At 46.1% G+C, this 21,166-nt stretch overlaps 1 protein-coding gene and 1 long non-coding RNA gene across 2 annotated transcripts in view; both read right to left on the bottom strand.

The window, feature by feature from the left end:
- The window catches only part of LOC125721584 (NACHT, LRR and PYD domains-containing protein 12-like), a 499,105-nt gene that overhangs the window by 180,441 nt on the left and 297,498 nt on the right, over positions 1-21,166 (bottom strand). The window lies entirely within an intron of this gene.
- LOC125721647 (uncharacterized) lies at positions 19,613-20,911 on the bottom strand. The gene is made up of 5 exons (XR_007385885.1): positions 20,830-20,911; positions 20,711-20,731; positions 20,155-20,503; positions 19,771-19,927; positions 19,613-19,676 (listed from the first exon to the last, which is right to left on the bottom strand). It is a non-coding gene; the product is annotated as an uncharacterized LOC125721647 (long non-coding RNA).

Raw genomic sequence — 21,166 nt, 5'->3', positions numbered from 1 at the left:
AATTTGAGAAATGGGTCATATTTTCTTGTTTTGAATTTATCCTCCCAAATTAAGGACATTCTTGAAAATCCCCAGACAGCTTTAGCAAGGAATGTATCACCCAGTGGTGTTTCTAATGATATACATTCAGGAATGCAGTATGAGAAGCTAATCAGGAGTGGTGAAACTAGTAAAGATGACATAAGTCTATTGTGGAACTGTGATGGTATCCCTGTTTTCAAGAGTTCCAAGTATCAGCTATGGCCCATTCAGTGTCAGATTATTGAACTGAATCCGAAAGATCGGAAAAGTAATGTTTGCATACCATGTATTTGGTGTGGTGAGGTGAAACCCAACATGACAACTCTGTTAACTCCATTTGTTGATCAGCTACAAGAATTGGAGAAAAATGGAATAAAATGGATAGACACAGAGAACCAACAGCATTCATCTAAAGTGCATGCCCTGATCTGTAGTTCAGATTCAGTGGCTCGTGCTCAAATTCGTAACACAAAACAGTTCAACGGAGAATATGGCTGTGACTTTTGCTACCATAAAGGTGGTCCATACTCACATATAAGTCCTGAACCTCCTCTCAGATCAGAATCTAAACATTTTGACCATGCAATGGCTGCAACTCCTCAGCAACCTGTAATGGGAGTGAAAGGTCCCTCTCCTCTAATGAAGCTTTCAAAGTTTCAGGTGATAAATGGATTTGTGCCAGAATACCAGCACAGCATTTGCCTTGGAGTTACACGGCAGCTAACGACATTATGGCTAGATTCGCGAAATAATGCAAAGCCATGGTACATCGGCACTAAATCTGAAATGATTGATAAGCGGCTGCTAGCCATTAAGCCTCCAGTAGAGTTAACTAGAGTCCCACGTTAAGTACAGGAACGGAAGTATTGGAAAGCCTCAGAATGGAGATCTTTTCTTTTGTTCTATGCTTCACCTGTGCTTTCTGGTATTCTTTCAAAGAAGTATCTGAACCATCTTTTCCTCCTTGTTTTTGCTGTTTATACTCTGCTTCAGGAAAACATCCAAATAGTTGATATTGATAATGCAGAGAAGGCATTGAAAAAAATTGTTATGGAGTTTGAGAAGTTGTACGGACGAGAAAACATGACTTACAATGTGCACTTGATGACACACATTTCAGCAAGTGTCAGAAACTGGGGTCCCCTGTGGGCCACATCCACATTTTCATTTGAAAGTTTTAATGGCACCCTACTGAAATTCTTGGAACCACATATGTCCAAGATCAGATTGTCAAGAGATTCCTCAAATGGAGAGACCTTTCAAACAAAGCAAACAAACGCATGAACAAGGCCAAAGACACTGTGAAGGAACTATTCTATGATATGCAAAACAGCAAGCAAGAGACAGCTAAATCATCACACCTATCAGATAATGTTAGGGTATTTGGTAATTCTAATCCAGTGAATGTTCCAGTGCGTCACATGCTTTCTATTGAGGAACTTTTTGGTGTCAGGGTACAGCAGTACCTATATTATGGTCGTTTTCTCGTTGACCATGTTCTCTATCATTCAGAAACATATACAAGGCTTCAGAAAAGAAACAACTCAGTTGTAGAATTAGCTGATGGCACATTTTGCAGGATCCTGAGAATCGTGGCATTTCACACTGCAGGTTGTAATACACAACAGAGTTGTGTTTTGGTCAAGGAGCTTTGCAGGTCTAGAAGTCAAATGTAAAGGGATGCAGACCTTAAGATTTATTCTAGGTTTGTGAATGAAGTGACGGAGTCAAACACTATTCACTATTTTAGAAGTGTAATCCACCAATCAGAGATATACATGCATGCACCAATCAGAAAGCTGCACTTCTGCTTGCCTTCAGTTACACATACATCACATATGCAATCTAACAAACCACTGCCACTTTTATACATTAAACACAAGGGTTTATCCTTCTTCACTCTGATGTACCAAATTCAATACAGGAGAGACTTCATACTAATCTGGAGAAAATAATCTGAATAACCTATCAAGTCAAGAGCGTTAGGATGAATGATCTAAATGTGGCGAGTGGTGGTGAGAGAAATACTGCCAAATAGTACCAAACAATGGTACCAATAGCCACACGTTAGTCCGACTACGCCACCCCAGGTATTACACCCAGAGAAAGTTAAATCGCCCTATCCCCGGGCAAAGGCACACTGGTCCGTTCACCAGAAACAGCGGAGAGACGTTGTTCCAAACACACACACACTTTTATTACACAATAAAACCATAAAAAGAGTAATCAGTCGATCCCAGCACCGTAAGCTTGGAGCACCGCCGCGTACCAGCAGCCACTTCCTGCCGATCTAAGGCTAGGCGCCGGGACCTAGAACAGCCAGAGTCGGGCGGGCACGCGCGAAGAGGGAAAAACAAAATGTAACCACAAACCAAACAAAATCACGCAAAACCCAAAGAACACTGCAGTCTAAAAGAAACAAATAAAATACAAAACCATTACATTAATACACAATAAAAAAATCCCATTTAAAACAGAACAAGTGTATCAACAAAACAAACATAATACAATCAAAACAAAACACAAACCCTTAGGAAGCGGAGGACCAGTCAGTTTCCCCAACACCCGCTCACACGCATGTAGGCACGCACACCCCCCTGCCCCCAGCTATGGACCCGCTAACGACTCAGCCTGCTATAGGCTAGACAGAGTAGAGACAAACCGGAAGCGCAAAGCGCGAAAGGGTGCAAACGTCACTAGACAGCAGCAATAAGGCAAGGTAAAGCTGAGCCACCGCTAGGCAGAGCAGGGCGCCGTCGCCGCTAGGCAGAGCAGCAGTAGTTCCACGCGAGATGAAGCAGCTGTCAACCCCACGCCACAACACACGGGACCCTGTAATAATAGAAGGGTAAGGACTCAAAACCCAGCCATATTAGCCCCAACGTCAACCGTTCTACTGCAGCTTGTAATATTCACCGTACCGGGCTGAACACACCAAGGTAAGATGTCCGCGGACGAACAGGAGATCCAGCAATTCAGGTGACCGCCGACAAGGAGCCTAGAACATTAGTGCCAGGGTAACCCTTATAGTCTGAGCGCCCTCTCTGATTGGCCACTCCCCTCCAGAACTTAATTAGGCACACACCTCGTTTCCTTCTCCTGCTACAGTCTACCCCCCAGCTCTTTATCGTCGCCCCGACGATAACCCAAGCCAACAAAAGAACCCACTACATCCAGGGCCTAAACAAAGCAATCATGGCATTAGATGCAGTATCTGCAGAGCGCACAGCCCCGTGTACCTCCCCCAAAGACCTAGGCAAGTGATGGATATTAGAATGCCGGCCAGCAGTAGATCGTACTGTCCGCCGAAGGGCCACCCCACCAAGATCTACATTACCAACTAGTGGGTCCACTGAGGAAGCGGATGGTTGCCTGGTTAGGGTCGAGTCCACTGGACAAGCGTGAACAGGCTCCACCTCACCCGGTATCCGAGTCACCTGTGGAGTAGCTACCGATCCCAAAGCTGGAACTGACGAGATCACAGTTGGACTGTGATCTTCCAGCCCTAAACACAACAGATCACCGGCCACTGAATCCTCCTCCTCTGACTGTGGCGAGTCCATTGGTGGTGGAAAACTAACCACCACACCCGTAGGAAGGTCCCTTCCAACCACTGCCTTCAGTAGATTGCGATGAACTCGCCTTACCTTAGACTGACCATGCAGGGGGGCCACAGTATACACGGAGCCGCCAGAATCAGGTACCTGTAAGATTTTGTACATTACCGAACCCCACAAATCCTGAATTTTATGCCGACCCTTGGCACTGGTCTCCCGCAACAGCACGCACTGACCCTCAGCCAGAGGAACATCCCGGACATGCTGATCATAATTCCTTTTCCGACGGGCTGCAGCCACCCTTAACCGTTCTCTCGCACCGTCAACCGCAACCTGTAATCGGGCCTGATGTTCCTTGACCCACTCATGAACACATCCCCTACCGGGATCCTGAACTCTACCAAGCAGAAAATCCACTGGGAGCCGAGGCTCCTGGCCAAACATCAAGAAAAAGGGGGACTCACCGGTGGCCTGATGGGGAGTTGTATTATAGCAGTACACTAACTGCGGCAAACAGGAATGCCAGTCCCGCTTGCGAGACACCGGCAGCGCCCGAAGTAAATTATGAAGCGTCCTATTGAACCTTTCACACTGTCCATTCCCCGCCGGGTGGTATGGGGTAGTGCGAGAACGTTCAATGCCATAAAGATCACAAAGCTGGCGGATCAACAAGCTCTCAAAATTTCGGCCTTGGTCGGAATGAATCCGAGCTGGAACCCCAAACTTGTAAAACCATTCCGAAACCAAAACCTGCGCTACGGTCGAGGCACGTTGATCTCGAGTGGGAATGGCCAGGGTGTACTTACTAAAGATGTCTGTCATCACCAAAACATTTTCTAGGCCATTACAAGCAGGCTCCAATACGGTATAATCTATTGCCAAGATTTCGTTAGGCTTTGATGCCAAAAGATGCCCCATGTAGCTATGAGCCACCGGCTGATTGTCCTTCGCAACTTGGCATCTCTCACACATCTGACACCAACCAGCCACCTCTGCAGACATACTGGGCCAGTAACACCGTGAACGCAAAAGCCCCAAGGTCCGCTCTACCCCCTGGTGGCCATGCTCCTGATGGAGCTGTGTCAAGACCTCCTCCTTCAATGCAGCTGGTAGCAGCAGCTGAAATTCAACCTCTCCCCCATCAGGGTGAAAGATCTGCCGATACAAAATTCCGTCCCTCTCCACCAACCGACCCCATTGCCGCAACACCACCAATACAGGCTGGGAAAGCTGTTTCCGCTCCTCAAAATTGGGGCGCTGCTTCCGCCTCCAAAACACCAAAACCTCCTTCAAAGTGGGGTCAGCTTGCTGAAGAGCACGGATGTCAGCCAGAGAATGCCCTGGCAAGACTGTAATTGCCGCTTGAGTCCCTGGAACCTGATGGGACTGCAAAGCGTGCCGTAAGGGCCCAGGGAGTAAAGTGCCAGGGACCATACCTTCCATTCCCTGGACACTGGATGGATGCTGACGTGACAAAGCATCTGCATTTTTATTACTCTTCCCTGACCGATACTTGATCTCGAAGTCAAAAACCGCAAGCTGAGCAGCCCACCGTTGCTCCGTCGCTCCAAGTTTTGCAGTGGACAAATGACTCAATGGGTTGTTATCGGTGTAGACAACACACTTCTGCCCCAATAGGTACTCCCGAAACTTTTCGGTCATAGCCCATTTCAATGCCAAAAACTCCAGTTTCATAGAACTGTAGTTTTGCATGTTTCGCTCAGTCGGCCTCAACCCTCGACTGGCGAAAGCTATAGGTCTGACCCTATTGTCCTGTTCCTGTGAAAGTACTGCTCCCAGGCCGCCATAACTGGCGTCAACCTCCAGAATAAATGGCTGTGAAAAATCTGCATAAGCAAGCACCGGCGCGGTAGTGAGCTTGGTCTTAAGAGCTTCAAAGCTATCCCGACATTCTGCAGTCCAGCTCTCAATCAGACCCTGTCCTCCCTTCCCCTTGGTCTTTGAGCCACTAAGCTCTCCAACCAGCCTATGTAGGGGGGCAGCCAACTTGGCAAAACCCTCTACAAAACGCCTATAGTAACTAGCAAAACCCAGGAAAGAGCGCAGCCCTGACACAGTACTGGGAAGCGGCCACTTAGCCACTACTTCTACCTTGGCTGGATCCGTAGAGACCCCCTCCTTCGAGATCACATGGCCAAGGTAGCATACCTCAGACTGAAGGAAAGCACATTTGCTCAGTTTGACCTTGAGACCCTCCAGCTGGAGACGGTTCAACACTACCTCCAACCTCTCCAGATGCTGCTCTACGGTGGAGGAAAACACCACGATATCGTCCAGATATAGCAACAAAGACTGGCCCTGTTGATCACCAAACATCCTCTGCATCAACCGCTGAAACGTGCTCGGAGCATTACATAAACCAAACGGCATACGATTGAATTCAAATAGCCCAAAGGGCGTACAGAATGCCGTCTTTGAACGATCCTGCTCTGCCACCATTACTTGATTATAGCCACTAGCCAGATCTAAAGTAGAAAACCAGCGGGCCCCAGTAAGGGCATCAAGAGACTCCTCAATCCGAGGCAGGGGAAAAGCATCCTTTCTGGTCTTACTATTCAACTGCCTATAGTCTACGCACAAGCGCAAACTGCCATCCTTTTTCCGGACCAGAACAATAGGGGAAGCATAGGGACTACTGCTTTCCGTAATCACCTGAGCTTCCAAAAGCTGATTAATATGCCCTTTCACCAGCTCGTACTCTGAAGGTGGTATGCGCCTATAGCGCTGCCTAACTGGGACCTCATCCAGTAGTGGAATCTCATGCATAATCAGATCTGTACAACCCAAATCCCCCTCGTCAACTGAAAACACTGACGCGAATTTTCTTAGCAGGGTTTTTACTAGGATCTGTGTCTCAACCGGGAGCGAGGACAGGTCCAGAGCCTCCACTGGATCCATAGTGGCTGTGGTCGCAGCCTGAAATGCCGTAGTGGGTACCCCCGGAGGCACCTCCGTGACTCCAGCAGGGAGACTCACCACGCTAACTGCACCTAAGGTACCTAAAAAGGTACGAGGGTAGAGAAGCACATCAGTAGCCCCTACATTGATGACAGAAATGTACACTGTGCCCCGCAGCACCTGAACCAATGCCGGGGAAGCAAGAAGCCCAGCAGGCAAACCAGCCTCTGGAGGTTCAAACATTACAGTGCTACCAGAAAGCTGCTCCGAGCATGTTGCGGCCACCAACTTCATGGTCCCACCTGGAACGCGACAGGCCCTCCCACCCCGGACCTTGGCCCTACCAGAAACCGGAGGAGCCAACTCCTGAGCATGACACTGACATAACGCCTGCACCACTGGTTCAGGGACCTGAAACGAGCCAGGTTGTTCAAACAACAACGCACCATGCTGGGAAAACAACTCTCGATAACACCTCCTAATCACATTCATACCCAGTATACCTGGAAATTGAGATGGTAAACTGCCAGGGGGATCCCTGACCACAAGTATCCCACAGCCCAGCATCCACTTTCCACACAGGTTAACATCTAGCTCCAGATAACCAATATATGGAATAGCTAGTCCATTGGCAGCTCGAAGCTCCAACCAACGGCAATCCTGTAGTCGCTCATGACCCAAAGGCACAAAATATTGCTGAAAGAAGCTCTGAGTGATAGTAGACACCATTGATCCAGTGTCAACCAAACAGGGCACCCTTACGCCACCCATGTCTACCTCCAAGTGGGGGCAGGATGACATTAACCGGGAGGCATTCCCCAAATTACTTGAGCCAGAAACAATCCCCACAGAACTTTGGCCCCCCAGTTCAGTGGGCACTAGTTTTCCGACGGCTGCACCGGATGGGGCTGACTATTGGGCTGTGAGAATACCCTCTGCCGGGGCAAGTTACCAGAGCGAATGCGCAAACCATCACACTCCCTAGCGAAGTGACTGGGCTGCTGACAACGCCGACATATTACTGGATCCTTCTGGGGTGCACGATCACGCTGACTGGAATTCTGCAACCGAACCACACTCTGGGTGAGGTGAGACAACTGCTTCTGCTGACACGTCAGTAACGCTCTCACTTCCTCCATTGCAGTCAAATGGGATGAATTACCAGCACCCTGGGGACCACCATGAACCCCATACTGAACACCAAGCACTGCTGGCACGGAACTACTCCGTCCGCGTGCAGCACGGGACAAACCCTCACGCTCCCACCTGATAGCCTCCCCTCGGACATCCAACAACGTAGCCATAGGCTGCCGGCGCACCAATTGTTTCAATTCACGGCGCAAAGCACCATCTAGTACGTGTTCAATAAATTGATCCCGCAGCAACAAATCTGCATTCTCCATATCGGCCGGTGCACGCTGTTTTACAGCCTCCATAAGGACCATTAAAGCCAAGGAAAACTCCTGAAGAGACTCCCCGTCCTCTTGCCTTCTAGCAAAGAAAGCTTGCTGTAAAGACACATAGGATTCAGTACACCCGTACAGTTCCTTTAGAACTGCTATTATCTTTACTGGGTCTGTTCTGTCCTGAGGACGGTACTTTATCTCCTCCTTTGCCTCGCCCTCCAAATGGTCAAACAAGAAGAATGCCTGATCTGCCATGGACAAATGACGTGCCCTCATACTGGCCTCCACTTCCTCCAGCCACTCCATTAACCCTATTCCTGTTCTCCCTCTAAAAATGGGGCATTTCCTATCCCTAGGGACAAGAACCAAACGTTCGACTACAGGGGTACCCCTACTGGGTACAGTAAAGTGACTGGGGTTAACACTAGCACTAGGCCCTGGGGCAACAGAAACCGGCTCCTGGCGCAGCCTATCATTCTCAGCTTGCAGTTGTAAAACAAGCTCCCTCAATTCCTGTAACTCCTCCGCCATACCTACAATTTAACCAAGGCTGGGCTAATCCAAGATGATGGTAGCGCTCAAATTATTACAGCTGCGCGAACCCGTATCTTGGGCAAACCTTCACCAAGCCACCCAAAAAGGATCCACAAGGAACAAACTGCTGCTCTGCCTCTCCAAACTGACGACACCCTAAAAAACAAAAATTACAGAAACTCAATTAAAAGGAACACACGTCTCCGCTGAAAGATGATCCTGCCGACTACGCCAAGATGTGGCGAGTGGTGGTGAGAGAAATACTGCCAAATAGTACCAAACAATGGTACCAATAGCCACACGTTAGTCCGACTACGCCACCCCAGGTATTACACCCAGAGAAAGTTAAATCGCCCTATCCCCGGGCAAAGGCACACTGGTCCGTTCACCAGAAACAGCGGAGAGACGTTGTTCCAAACACACACACACTTTTATTACACAATAAAACCATAAAAAGAGTAATCAGTCGATCCCAGCACCGTAAGCTTGGAGCACCGCCGCGTACCAGCAGCCACTTCCTGCCGATCTAAGGCTAGGCGCCGGGACCTAGAACAGCCAGAGTCGGGCGGGCACGCGCGAAGAGGGAAAAACAAAATGTAACCACAAACCAAACAAAATCACGCAAAACCCAAAGAACACTGCAGTCTAAAAGAAACAAATAAAATACAAAACCATTACATTAATACACAATAAAAAAATCCCATTTAAAACAGAACAAGTGTATCAACAAAACAAACATAATACAATCAAAACAAAACACAAACCCTTAGGAAGCGGAGGACCAGTCAGTTTCCCCAACACCCGCTCACACGCATGTAGGCACGCACACCCCCCTGCCCCCAGCTATGGACCCGCTAACGACTCAGCCTGCTATAGGCTAGACAGAGTAGAGACAAACCGGAAGCGCAAAGCGCGAAAGGGTGCAAACGTCACTAGACAGCAGCAATAAGGCAAGGTAAAGCTGAGCCACCGCTAGGCAGAGCAGGGCGCAGTCGCCGCTAGGCAGAGCAGGGCGCAGTCGCCGCTAGGCAGAGCAGGGCGCAGTCGCCGCTAGGCAGAGCAGGGCGCCGTCGCCGCTAGGCAGAGCAGGGCGCAGTCGCCGCTAGGCAGAGCAGGGCGCAGTCGCCGCTAGGCAGAGCAGGGCGCAGTCGCCGCTAGGCAGAGCAGGGCGCAGTCGCCGCTAGGCAGAGCAGGGCGCCGTCGCCGCTAGGCAGAGCAGGGCGCAGTCGCCGCTAGGCAGAGCAGGGCGCCGTCGCCGCTAGGCAGAGCAGGGCGCCGTCGCCGCTAGGCAGAGCAGCAGTAGTTCCACGCGAGATGAAGCAGCTGTCAACCCCACGCCACAACACACGGGACCCTGTAATAATAGAAGGGTAAGGACTCAAAACCCAGCCATATTAGCCCCAACGTCAACCGTTCTACTGCAGCTTGTAATATTCACCGTACCGGGCTGAACACACCAAGGTAAGATGTCCGCGGACGAACAGGAGATCCAGCAATTCAGGTGACCGCCGACAAGGAGCCTAGAACATTAGTGCCAGGGTAACCCTTATAGTCTGAGCGCCCTCTCTGATTGGCCACTCCCCTCCAGAACTTAATTAGGCACACACCTCGTTTCCTTCTCCTGCTACATAAATAAAAAGGTAAAAGTGAAAGATTTTGCCTGACTTTCTCCAGCCTTGTCTGAAACTTCGTCTTTATCTTACAGAGGTGTTAAATACCGTTATATCATTAAGGAAGGTTTACTGTTGATCACTTGAGATTACAGTCTTCATGTGCATCTTTTTATTCATACCTCTTATAATGTATAATCAGTTACGCACTTGTATGTGGGAAGCTGAAGTACAGCCTTGCAACATTCATTACAAGTTCATTACACCTATATGACCATAACATTTCCCCCCCCATCATATTAATGTGGATTTGGATAAAAATGTCTTCCTTTTAAATTTATATTAATGTATATTTGAGTTAACCAAATATCAGCCTCACTGTAGGTAACAAGGGAGAGACATTTTATACCCTCACAGACCAAAAACAAGGGGTTCAACATGTGACGACTACACAGTAATGACTGGCTAAGAAACGTCAGGACTCACACTGAAATTCCCTACATTTGGATATATTATGTAACTCATGGTTTTGTAGGAATGTTGATACATATACAAAGATATCATATATGAATTTGGATTTGGGTCTGGCTGCAACTGGAGAGGCTTGTAGTACATATTCTGCAAAATATTTATAATGGTTGTTGCAAATATTATGTACAAACTGTGACAGAGACTTGAATGCATACATGGGTTTTGTTGGGAAAATATCAGTTCATGAAATACATTACTGAGGAAACTGCGGTTTCTTTTACTCCTATTTAATACTATTAAGCACAGGCATCACAAGGAAAAGAAATTTATTTATAATGATTTATACAGCAGACAATAACTACACATACAAATATAGCACAGAAAAATCCAGTAATACTGTCAGACAAAATGGCCATGGAAATGTAACAGAGAGCTGTGAGCTGGAGACCAGAGTCTTGACCTTGAGGAGTGAAACATAATATTTAATTTCTCTGTTGTGCCGAAAACCTGACAGATACACTACTTTTCAAAAAGAAAAGAACTTACTTCCTCACACATTTCTAAAAGGATGTTTTTGTCAAATCCCTCCAGCTCACTGAGAAATAACACATCAAGAGCACATATGGCCTAAATAAAGATATAACATAGACATATAATACACCGGGTGACATTTTGAAATGTGTTGTTAGGTGATTTAACAAAAAAACAAGTGCATGTTCTACAGTTTTTCCTGTAGTTTCAGAATATGGATTCTAATTTGCCGCCACACGTCTGGTTTTGTCACAATTTACAATTAAAGTTCAACATAAATTACACTAACGACATCAAATTTGGTGAATAATATCAAATGACATTTTTCAAACACCCTTCATAAACAAACGTTTTTAGTATATTTAGTTTTGCTCCAGTACGTCTGCTTTTTCGACGTAACTTTATTTCATATACAATGCATTGTATTCCTAATAATGTCATACAGGGGCGATTTAGCCCATTAGCCCAAAACAGAAACTGTTAAATTGACAGAAAAAGATCCTGATTTTACTCATACAATCTGGAAGTTGTGTTCTCTCTATATTAAAGCTGCTATACAGAATCTGCAAAACAAACTGTGTTGAAGCAGTTTTTGCACCTCTTTAACAATATTCCAACATAACATTATTATCATTAATTGGGCAGAATAAAATTAATGATATATTTTTATGTGGTTCAGCCACAAATCTACAAAACCTCAGCCAATAGTAGGTAGGTCAACTTTTGGACCATCTAGTCTGTGTGACTGCCGCAGTACGTGCCCCCCACATTTGCGCACTATCAGAAAGTGCCAAACAGTGTCCTGGTGGAGTGAGGAGTTGTAAAGAGAAGCAGAGTGCTCAGTTTATATATATACTAAGAATGTTTATGCTAGTTTATTTCACAGTTTCTGTACAGCAGCTTTAAATGTTTTCCAAAAGCACATAAACTTGCCTTATCAGTGTTTCTCAAACTTTTTACAGCGCGTACCACCTGAGAAAATGTTAAGCTCTCCCAAGTACCACTATGAAAGCATGAAACTCATAAATCTTACAAGACAAAATTCCAATCTGTTCCTAAAATGAAAAGTTACGCTAAAAAGTAAGTGCATTAAGTCAGAATGAGCATCCTAAGAACATGAAAATTTAGCAGGCTGACATTGAAACAAGAAGAAAAGGGAAGACAATGCTTAGTATATTCGAAATATGAATTTAGTATACTTTAGATATTTTTATTCAACGTTTTGTACTTTTTTGATTGAATTGTACATGTTTGAAGTATTTTTATTTTCAAAAGATGCTTATAACTTTCCTCCAAGTACCACAATGGGGAGCTCATGTATCAGGTACCACAGTTTGAGAATCATGATCTTATATCATTAGACTTCATTCTGAAATGTAAACAGGACACCTTCATTACATTTTCCTATTTATCGATATGATTTACTGTTTGGTTAATCTCATTACACAAGGAGGCGAAGAACAGGGAGAGACTCTGAGAAAGCAGACTAGGGAACAAGATGAGGAGAGGCAGAAAGAACCAACCAGGGAAAGAGATGAGGAGAGACAGACAGGGCAGAGTTCCAGTCAGCAATCCAAAGATGTTCAAGATATGGCTCTTGATTTGGGGGATAAGACTACTGGTCCTAAACAGTTAAAACTGTCCCAGTACCCTCTCACTCAGTTTGGCACACAAAAAAGATCCTTTCAAGAAAACTGGTTCAAAAGCTTTAAATAGTTAGAATATTCTTCCAAAAAAAATGCTGCTTTTTGCTACGCTTGTCGAGTCTTTGGCAAAAGTCTTAGGTATGACACATTAGTGAACGATGGAGTCAGTAATTGGCAAAAGGCACTAAGCAAGTTTCAAAAACATGAATCCACTCAGTCACACAAGGACAGTGTAGTTTGTTGGAACAGCTACAAAGCAAGTCTGTCACAAGGCAATATTGTGGAACAGATAGAGGCAGCAAGTGCCGCAGAAGTAAGTGAAAGAAGGGAGTACCTAGAACGTATTGTGGCAGTGACCTGCTTTTGTGGGGAAGCAAGGAATATCATTTAGAGGTCATGTTGAAACAGAATAATATATTAACTCTTTCTAGCAATTTTTCATTGTAAAGTAGGAAAACAGACGTTGCAATTACATCCATTACCCCGTAGCCCTGTTATAATTCACGCAAATCAGTTTATTTTAAAAGATCAGATATAAAATAGAAGAATCTATTTGACTGTAGTTTTACTTTTAAGCGATGTAATTGTTTTATGTTTATATTAGGCTATAGCACAGCATTTTAAGTCAACAACTGTACGGTAACCCCGAAATGAGAATTGCTGCGAGGTGTTTTGTCTTGTTGTTTATAAAGAATTACGGCAGGATAGCTGTGCACAATCTTTATTAAATGACACGGAGTTTATCTTGTACTCCGTACAGGCAGGTAGAACTACTCCAACTGACTCTCAGCGAGTATGCAAAAACAGATCACGTGTGCATTAACCAATCAACATAAAGCTTCTATTAAACACGTACACATCATTTAAATAATCCCGTGTCTAACAAATCATGCAATATATTCTGCACGAATATTACATCCTCTTTGTTTTTGATTTTTTTTTTCTTTCTTTTTAAATGTGTATAACTGAAGAGTCACACGCATAACACTAACACAAATACCACTATGATGGAATATCTGCAACCTTGTTTCCAAATTACATACAGGCCATGAACAGAAGAACGTGTGGCTGAGTTTCATTTTCAGGTTGCCCTAACAATCCCATTTAGCAGCTGTAGCTGTGAGATCTTTCAGTGTCTTGCATCGGCTCCATACCGGACAGAAGGACCATGGGTCAAAGCAGACTCCAGCACCTGGCTGTGATGTCAGTTGAGAAGGAGATGCTTGAGAGAGTTGACCACCAAAAAGTGATAGACAGATTTGCCAGCCACAAGGTGAGGCAACATAGGTTAAAATAAAAAAACAAATCTGCAGAGTCATAGTAGTATCTGCAGTAAAGATCTTTTCATACATTGCATACATTGTACCACAGGCAAAGTTGCCTCCATCTTTATAATTTTTTTAATTAATATTTTGTACATTTGTGTATTTCACACTGTTCTATTTTTTGAGGGTATTTTTTATGTAACTGTATTATATTATACATACACATTAAAAGTGAATCCCTGTCCAAAAAATGCACTCCGTTTACTTTTTACTCACTATTAGCATCATTCATTACTCTCCTCCAGTAATTAAGGTTAGGATATGTATTTTTTTATTCCAATCCATTTTTTTTTGCAGTAGTGGTCTTTTACAGCATTTTAAAAAAACTTTATCAAATTTGATGGTCTTGTTAAAGACTTTTCCAAAAAGTGTTTTTCTTTTCTTACACAAATGTTGGAATTAAATTGTTAAAATGTACAAAACAGTCATGTCATGTTATTTGACAAGGACCCAGGCACAGAGAAACTCTTAGGATTTAATAAAGAAATTTGCAGACTTGCACAGAGATGGTAAAATGATGACTGATGACGGAGACGAAGACAGCAGACAAAAAGGACAGGGAGGAACAGGGGTTTTAATGCAAAAAGGAGACAGTCAGATAGAACTCGGGACAACTGGAGACATTTAAGGATGCGGGGACTGAAAGAGGCAGGGAAAAAGTCTCATTGTGACGAGTAAAGTGTATCTTGCCTTGCTGGGCAGCTCTCTGGGTGCTCAGCACCCCCAAAGCTCTGAACCTAGAATCGCCCCTGCCCTGAACGTGGACAAAACGAAGGAGGTGGTTGTCAACTTCAGGAGGGCACAGAGAGATCACTCCCCGTTGAGCATCGGCGGCTCCTCGGTGGAGATCGTCCAGAGCACCAAGTTCCTTGGTGTCCACATCACGGAGAACCTCTCCTGGACCCTCAACACCAGCTCCATTGCCAAGAAGGCCCAGCAACGTCTCTACTTCCTGCGGAGACTGAGAAGAGCGCAACTTCCACCCCCAGTCCCCAGCACGTTTTATAGAGGGACCATAGAGAGCATTCTCTGTGGCTGCATCACAGCCTGGTACGGGAATTGCAGCGTCTTGGGGTCTCTCTCCCCTCTATTACGGACATCTACACCACACGCAGCATCCGCTAAGCCACCAGCATTGTGGATGACCCCACACACCCCTCACACACACTCTTCTCCCTCCTCCCGTCTGGCAAAAGGTTCCGTAGCATACGGGCCTCCACTGGCAGAACGGGGAACAGCTTCTTCCCTCAGGCCATCAGACTCCTGAACCGGAACTGAACACAATCCCCCCCCCACACACACATACATACACATCTGTACATCTGTATATAATATTCATTGTTATTTATTGCCTCCCAACTCCTTACTCTTCTATACCACGGCATTTTTGCACATATAACCTTCGCTGCTACCATACAGTAACTTAAATACTGTATCCAGACTGATACCACCGTTAATTCGGCACTTATGATGTTGCTCGGTCTTTGTCCTGCTCTGTGTTGCACCATGGTCCTGGAGGAACGTTATCTCATTTCTCTATATACTGTGTGTATGGTTGAAATGACAATAAAACCTACTTGACTTGACTTGACTTGACTTGACATGAAGCAGACACAGAGGAGGCCCGGACCCCAGACATCCAGAGGCCCCCCAGGGCATGGGAACCCCCAGAGGACCACCGCAGGGAGAATAGCAGCCCCTCACCCAGAAAAGGGCAGAGGAGAGCTCCGGAGGGAGGCCATCCGGCAGCCACAGTGCAGGAGCCCCAGGGGGCCGTGGCGGCGAGCCCGCAGGCTCCGCCGACGGCCGGCCCCAGCAGGGCAAACCAGGCTCTGGGCCCAGAGATCCAATGGCCCCCCCACCCCCCAGCAAGGGCCCGACAGAGCCAGGAGGGCCAGATCCCGCCAGGCAACCGCCAAGGGTGAGCCAGCACCCACACGAGCACCCAGCCCCGGACATCGAGAACCACCAGCGCACCAGCGGCCGGGGGCCCCATCCACCGGCAGGGAGTGTGGCGGGGGGGAATAGAGCCTTAGATGTTCTCAGGAGGAGTCTAGGACCCAACCTGACACATGCGTATAGACAAACAGGCGCACACATATACAAGCATACGTTCCCACCCTCATGCAGACATAAACAAATATTTACACATTCACCCAACATAGAGACACACAGAAATGAACACTGTACACATACTCTCACTCCCCATATATACTGTATGTGAACCCCATTTTTTCCTCTGGCCCACCAGCCCAGACCCCGACCAGCCCCCCCAGCCCAGCCGGAACCCTGGCCCGTAGGCAGAGTGTCCCCAGAACCCCAAGCCCGCCCCGGATCTACCCAGGAGCAGCACGGCCGCCAGGCCAGTAACCTACGTCCGCCGGCACAGGCTCCCCCAGCAGCGCCGCCTGCAGCCGCCAGAAGGACCCCACCCAAGAGCCACCAAAGCCCCATCCAGGCCAGGACCACAGTCCCAGTGCCAAACCCCCCCAGCAACCCACCCCCAGGGAACCCCCAGACGCCCCAAGCCAATATGCCCCCCCTATGCCAACGACACCGACCAAAGCAGGACAAAACCCTGACCCCCCACCCCCACTAGGTGATGGAGCTGATCAAAGGAGCACAGAGAGATTGATCTAGTGTGGCGGCAGAAGCTGTATCAAGACTAATATGGTTCAACAAACTGTCTCTATATTGGTTGATATTAAGGTTATTTTTATTCTTCCAGTTCATAAGGACAGTCTTCTTAGCAATGCATAGGGCGGTGAAAGCCATGTGGGTTGTGTTAAAATCTGTAGTGACACCATCTAGGACGTCCAACAAGCAGACTGAAGGGGATGCTGGAATGGTACATTTCAGACACTTTGATCTTCACAGATCCTGCTCCTGAACATCTGAGCAGGTGGACAGAACCAAAAAGCATGGATGTAACTGTCAGGTGTGTTGCCTTGACAGTGTAAGCAGTTGTTAGAAGACGTAAAACCCATCCTGAACATCCGATGCCCTGTATAGTCACTCTATGCAGGATTTTGTATAGTATTAACTGTAAACTGGGATTTCTAATCAGGTTTTTAAACATATCTTAGACCAGAAATTGTGGTCCCAGCTGACTGATAGATCTGCCTCCCATTTTCCAATGGGAAGGGATATTGATTCATCCATTTTAGAAAGTGTCCTGTATATTTTAGACAGTAATTTGGGGGGTTTTAGATTAAGGAATTCTGCCACACTTGGTGGTATTTGTAATTTGATTTGATTAAACCCTAATTTCTTTTTTACTCTAGATTTAACTTGTAATAGTATAGCTTTCCCTAAGAGAAATATAGAAACTTCAGCTAAACCCACCAAACTGAGAGACCCTCTCACATGGAAGAACAAGGGAATTATGACCGCCCCCTAAATTGATCTGATTGGTTGGGGACTTGACAACCAAGGTCAGCAATACCCCTAAAATTAACCATTGACCGAAATTGGTCAGTCTTCAGAGACATGCCATCACCTGGTTTGGATACTTAAGGAAGGGCCTCAGAAGAGGTCGGGGAGTCACTCTGTAATCAGAGCTCCCACAGAGAACTGCGTGAAAGTCCATCTGTAGTCAGATACTTTCCGCAGAAAGTTTCCGCAGTGGTAAATACTATCTTGCAGCCTCTGGGTTAAATCCCCTTTATCCGGGTCCCAAACTCAACTGCCCAAGTTAAGTTAGGTGGGTACCAAAACTACACCTCTGGAGTTCGCACACGCTCAGTTACGGGCCGACTTAACCTCTGAGATCAACACACGCTGATGAAAGGTACCGGTCTACCCTCTGAGGGGCGTACACACTATGTTCCTAGGCACTGGGCATAGTCCCCGAGACGCTCACATGGTAAGATAACAGGTGGCATCGGCGGAGTCCCTGAGACGAGCCCAAAGTAAGCCTCGTACAAACTACCGCTACGAAAAGTGCGCCTTCACAGCCGCTGAGGTTGAAACATGTTATGATATGGGCCGCCCCCGGCTGAGCCCCTGAGGTGGACGTACGTGTGGTTTGGGTAAACATCGGCTTAATCGCCGAGGAGCCCACTAGGTCAGTGATTGGCAGACACTGAGCCTTTGGGAAGTTATATAGGTCGAGGGACCCGAATAATCAGAGGCTGACTTTGTCTTAAATGGTGGCGATTTCCGTACCTCTAAGACAAACCCTGTGGAACAGGCCCGTGGATCACCCTATCGGCCGAGGCAAATCTGGCGGACTCCTTCGTCGGGGTAAATTAGAGTTGGTAATATAAAGGAGAGTCCCGGAGTAATCCGAACAACAAACGTCATGACTACAATATACTGAAATAAGGTCTTTAATAAAATGGAGTAAAATGGAGATATGTGTATAAAAGAATACTTTATATATTAAAAAGGGTAAGTAATTCCCAGGAGCGCTCGGAAGGACCAACACGCATTCATAGCCTTCGGCTGCGCCATTGGACCAGTGGGCGGCTCCCTACATAGAAAACAACAGAGGATGCATATACATTCAAGTCGGTGTGGTTGTCCTTTGTGGATTCCAGTTTAAACAATTTCCAGTCATCAAAATACCCCTGTAGTCTGGCAGTCTGATGGTCTGTACAGTGGGCTTTGTTCTGGCAGTGAGGGGTTTGTATGCAGGGGTCAGGGACAAAGAGATGTGATCAAACTGACTGGTGTGGGGGGAGGGGGGCACTTTGTAAGCGTTTGCTATGTTGCACATGATCCAACGTGTTATTTCCAAACTGGCAGAATTTGGGTAGCAGTTTTGAAATTGGTGGGTGGCTGGGTGGGAGGGCTACTAAGCCCTGCCCAAAATACCAGTTAACCTTTTTTCAGGTGTCCTAATACTTTTGGCAATTTAGTGAGATAAGATAAGATACAAAGATAAGGTGAGATGAATGATTTATTGTCATTGTAAGTACAATTGGATTTAGTTTGGAACACACCAGCAGATGCACAGTATTTAAAAAGATTTGAGGTATTAATAGAATGGGAGAGAATGTACAGACACTATGCATATACAAGATATATACATATACAGGAAGTGGAGTCTCTGAAGTCCTTTTTTGGCAATGGCTGAAGTGTTCGTGGTCCATGACAGATCACAGCTGATCTGAACCCCCAGGAATCGAAAGCTCTGAAGCACCTCCACCTTTTCACCACCGATGCTGATGGGGTGGTGGCCCCCGTGCTTCCATCTCCTAAAGTCCAGGATCATTTCTTTCATCCATTTCCATCTCCTCCACCATCACAGTTTCGTCCGGCTGCCATCGTCTCAGCGCTAAGCTAAAAACACGTTTCCATTTCAGTTTCATTTATCACTTTTATCCAAACCAGCTAGCATAATTTATAAGGTCACACAATTTACCGTGATTTCGGCTTGCCCAAATATTTCTACTCAAGATTAATTAGATTATGTCATTCTTTACTTACTGGGCATGTATCAGTGTCGTGTTTCCTCATGAGTACCTCGCCCAATAAATTACTCACCGAAAAGCTACTGCGAGGCGACAGCAGCCAGCCAGACCCAAAACAATCACTGCACCCACAAATGCAGCAAGCAATTCTTTGGGAGGCTCATCGGGGAGGCTGCCGCAGTCATGAGGAGGAATCGTGGGAGGCGTGGGCGCAGGTGTGGTGGGGGCTGAAGGTTTGACTGAGAAGAAACAGAGGGGACACTATTGTTGGACAAGCACTGCTTTAAAACTGGGCCAAATGCAGTTTCAATATAAACTGGATGGAACCCTCACCAGTCAGTTGGTATTTCAAGCTGGTCAAAACCTTGTTGTTGCTGTCCAGTAAATGGCACTGGTACAATCCTTTGTCATCCAAGTTTATGTGTTTCAGCACCACACTTGATGAATCGCTGGCTGTAAACACGATAAACGTGGCAGCAGGATTTGAGTACTGAGAGACATAAAACAATAAATAAGAAAAACAGTAGTAAACCTCGACAGCCTGATGTGCCCATACATTTCAGTAATACTGGTTTGCTAAAATGTTTATATTCAACCTATGTATCTGCACCTTATGTTTCTATTGTCAGCCAACTTGTTCTTAAGTTCTATTTCACACAGATACACACACATGGACGATATAAGAAACAGACAGTGTTCATTTATTGTGAGTCTCACCCGAGAGAACTGGTACAACTTGTCTCCCTCCACCAAGTTGTGCCAGGGCAAAGAGCAGTCCAATACTGCAGAGCTTCCCTCCTCTGCTTCCAGGTGACGCTCTGACCAAGGCAGAGAAAGAAAAATTAATACTACCCTGCTGGTGACGTGCGGTAACAAACAAAAAAGAGGAGCAGAGCAGAAAGGAAGACATACTGTGTATTTGTGTATACAGATATGGACAGACATATAGATGGATGGATGGACAAGTATAACTCACTGCCACAGGTATCCCGGCCGAGTGGAGAGGGGCAGGTGCGTATCTGAGAGGCACAGGTCTCACAGTTTATGACTCTCTGATTTAGCAACCCTGCATGGTGGGGGGTGGGAGAGAAACACAGGGAAGAAAACATCCAGACTTTTACAGAACAGGCATAAAAAATGACAGCTTTGAATACCTATGGAGCTCTGCTCTTATTGAAGCAAGATTCACAAGTAGTCTGTCACGTGTATAGGGAAAACAAACAGCATAACGCCTTTGCTGAATGAACAAGATAATAAAAAGAGCCTCACTTACCGCAACTGTTTGGGCAAAGACCTGCAAGAAAACCAACAGGAAGTAATGCATATGTCATTTCCTACTGACACTAACAGACTGCAAACTATTATTTATAACATGAGAGCAAAAGTGTGTACCTGTATGGACAAAGGTTTCCAGATGTTCTTGTAGAATTCTATTCCCTTTGTCTAGCATGTCACTGATGACATTCCTTCCTTCTTGTTCTGGGCAGAGAAACAAACACTCATTGACTCCGTTTCTTAAGATCAAATGTCAAGACTCAAATATTCTTTATTGTTAGCATGTCCATGTACAAGTACACAGTGCACTGACATCTGGTATCCCTTGGGCCCCCTATGGTGCTACACATAAATACAAACACAATAAATGCATGTATGACATCAACAACACAATACAACATAAATAGTGGATAAAACTGTTCAATTTTGTGCATGTGTGCAGTGTGGTGCAAGT

Source organism: Brienomyrus brachyistius, unplaced genomic scaffold, assembly GCF_023856365.1.
Source record: "Brienomyrus brachyistius isolate T26 unplaced genomic scaffold, BBRACH_0.4 scaffold34, whole genome shotgun sequence".
NCBI classification, from domain to species: Eukaryota; Metazoa; Chordata; class Actinopteri; order Osteoglossiformes; family Mormyridae; genus Brienomyrus; species Brienomyrus brachyistius.
Note: the sequence above shows the minus strand (reverse complement) of the source record. Positions and strands in the feature narration are given on the sequence as shown.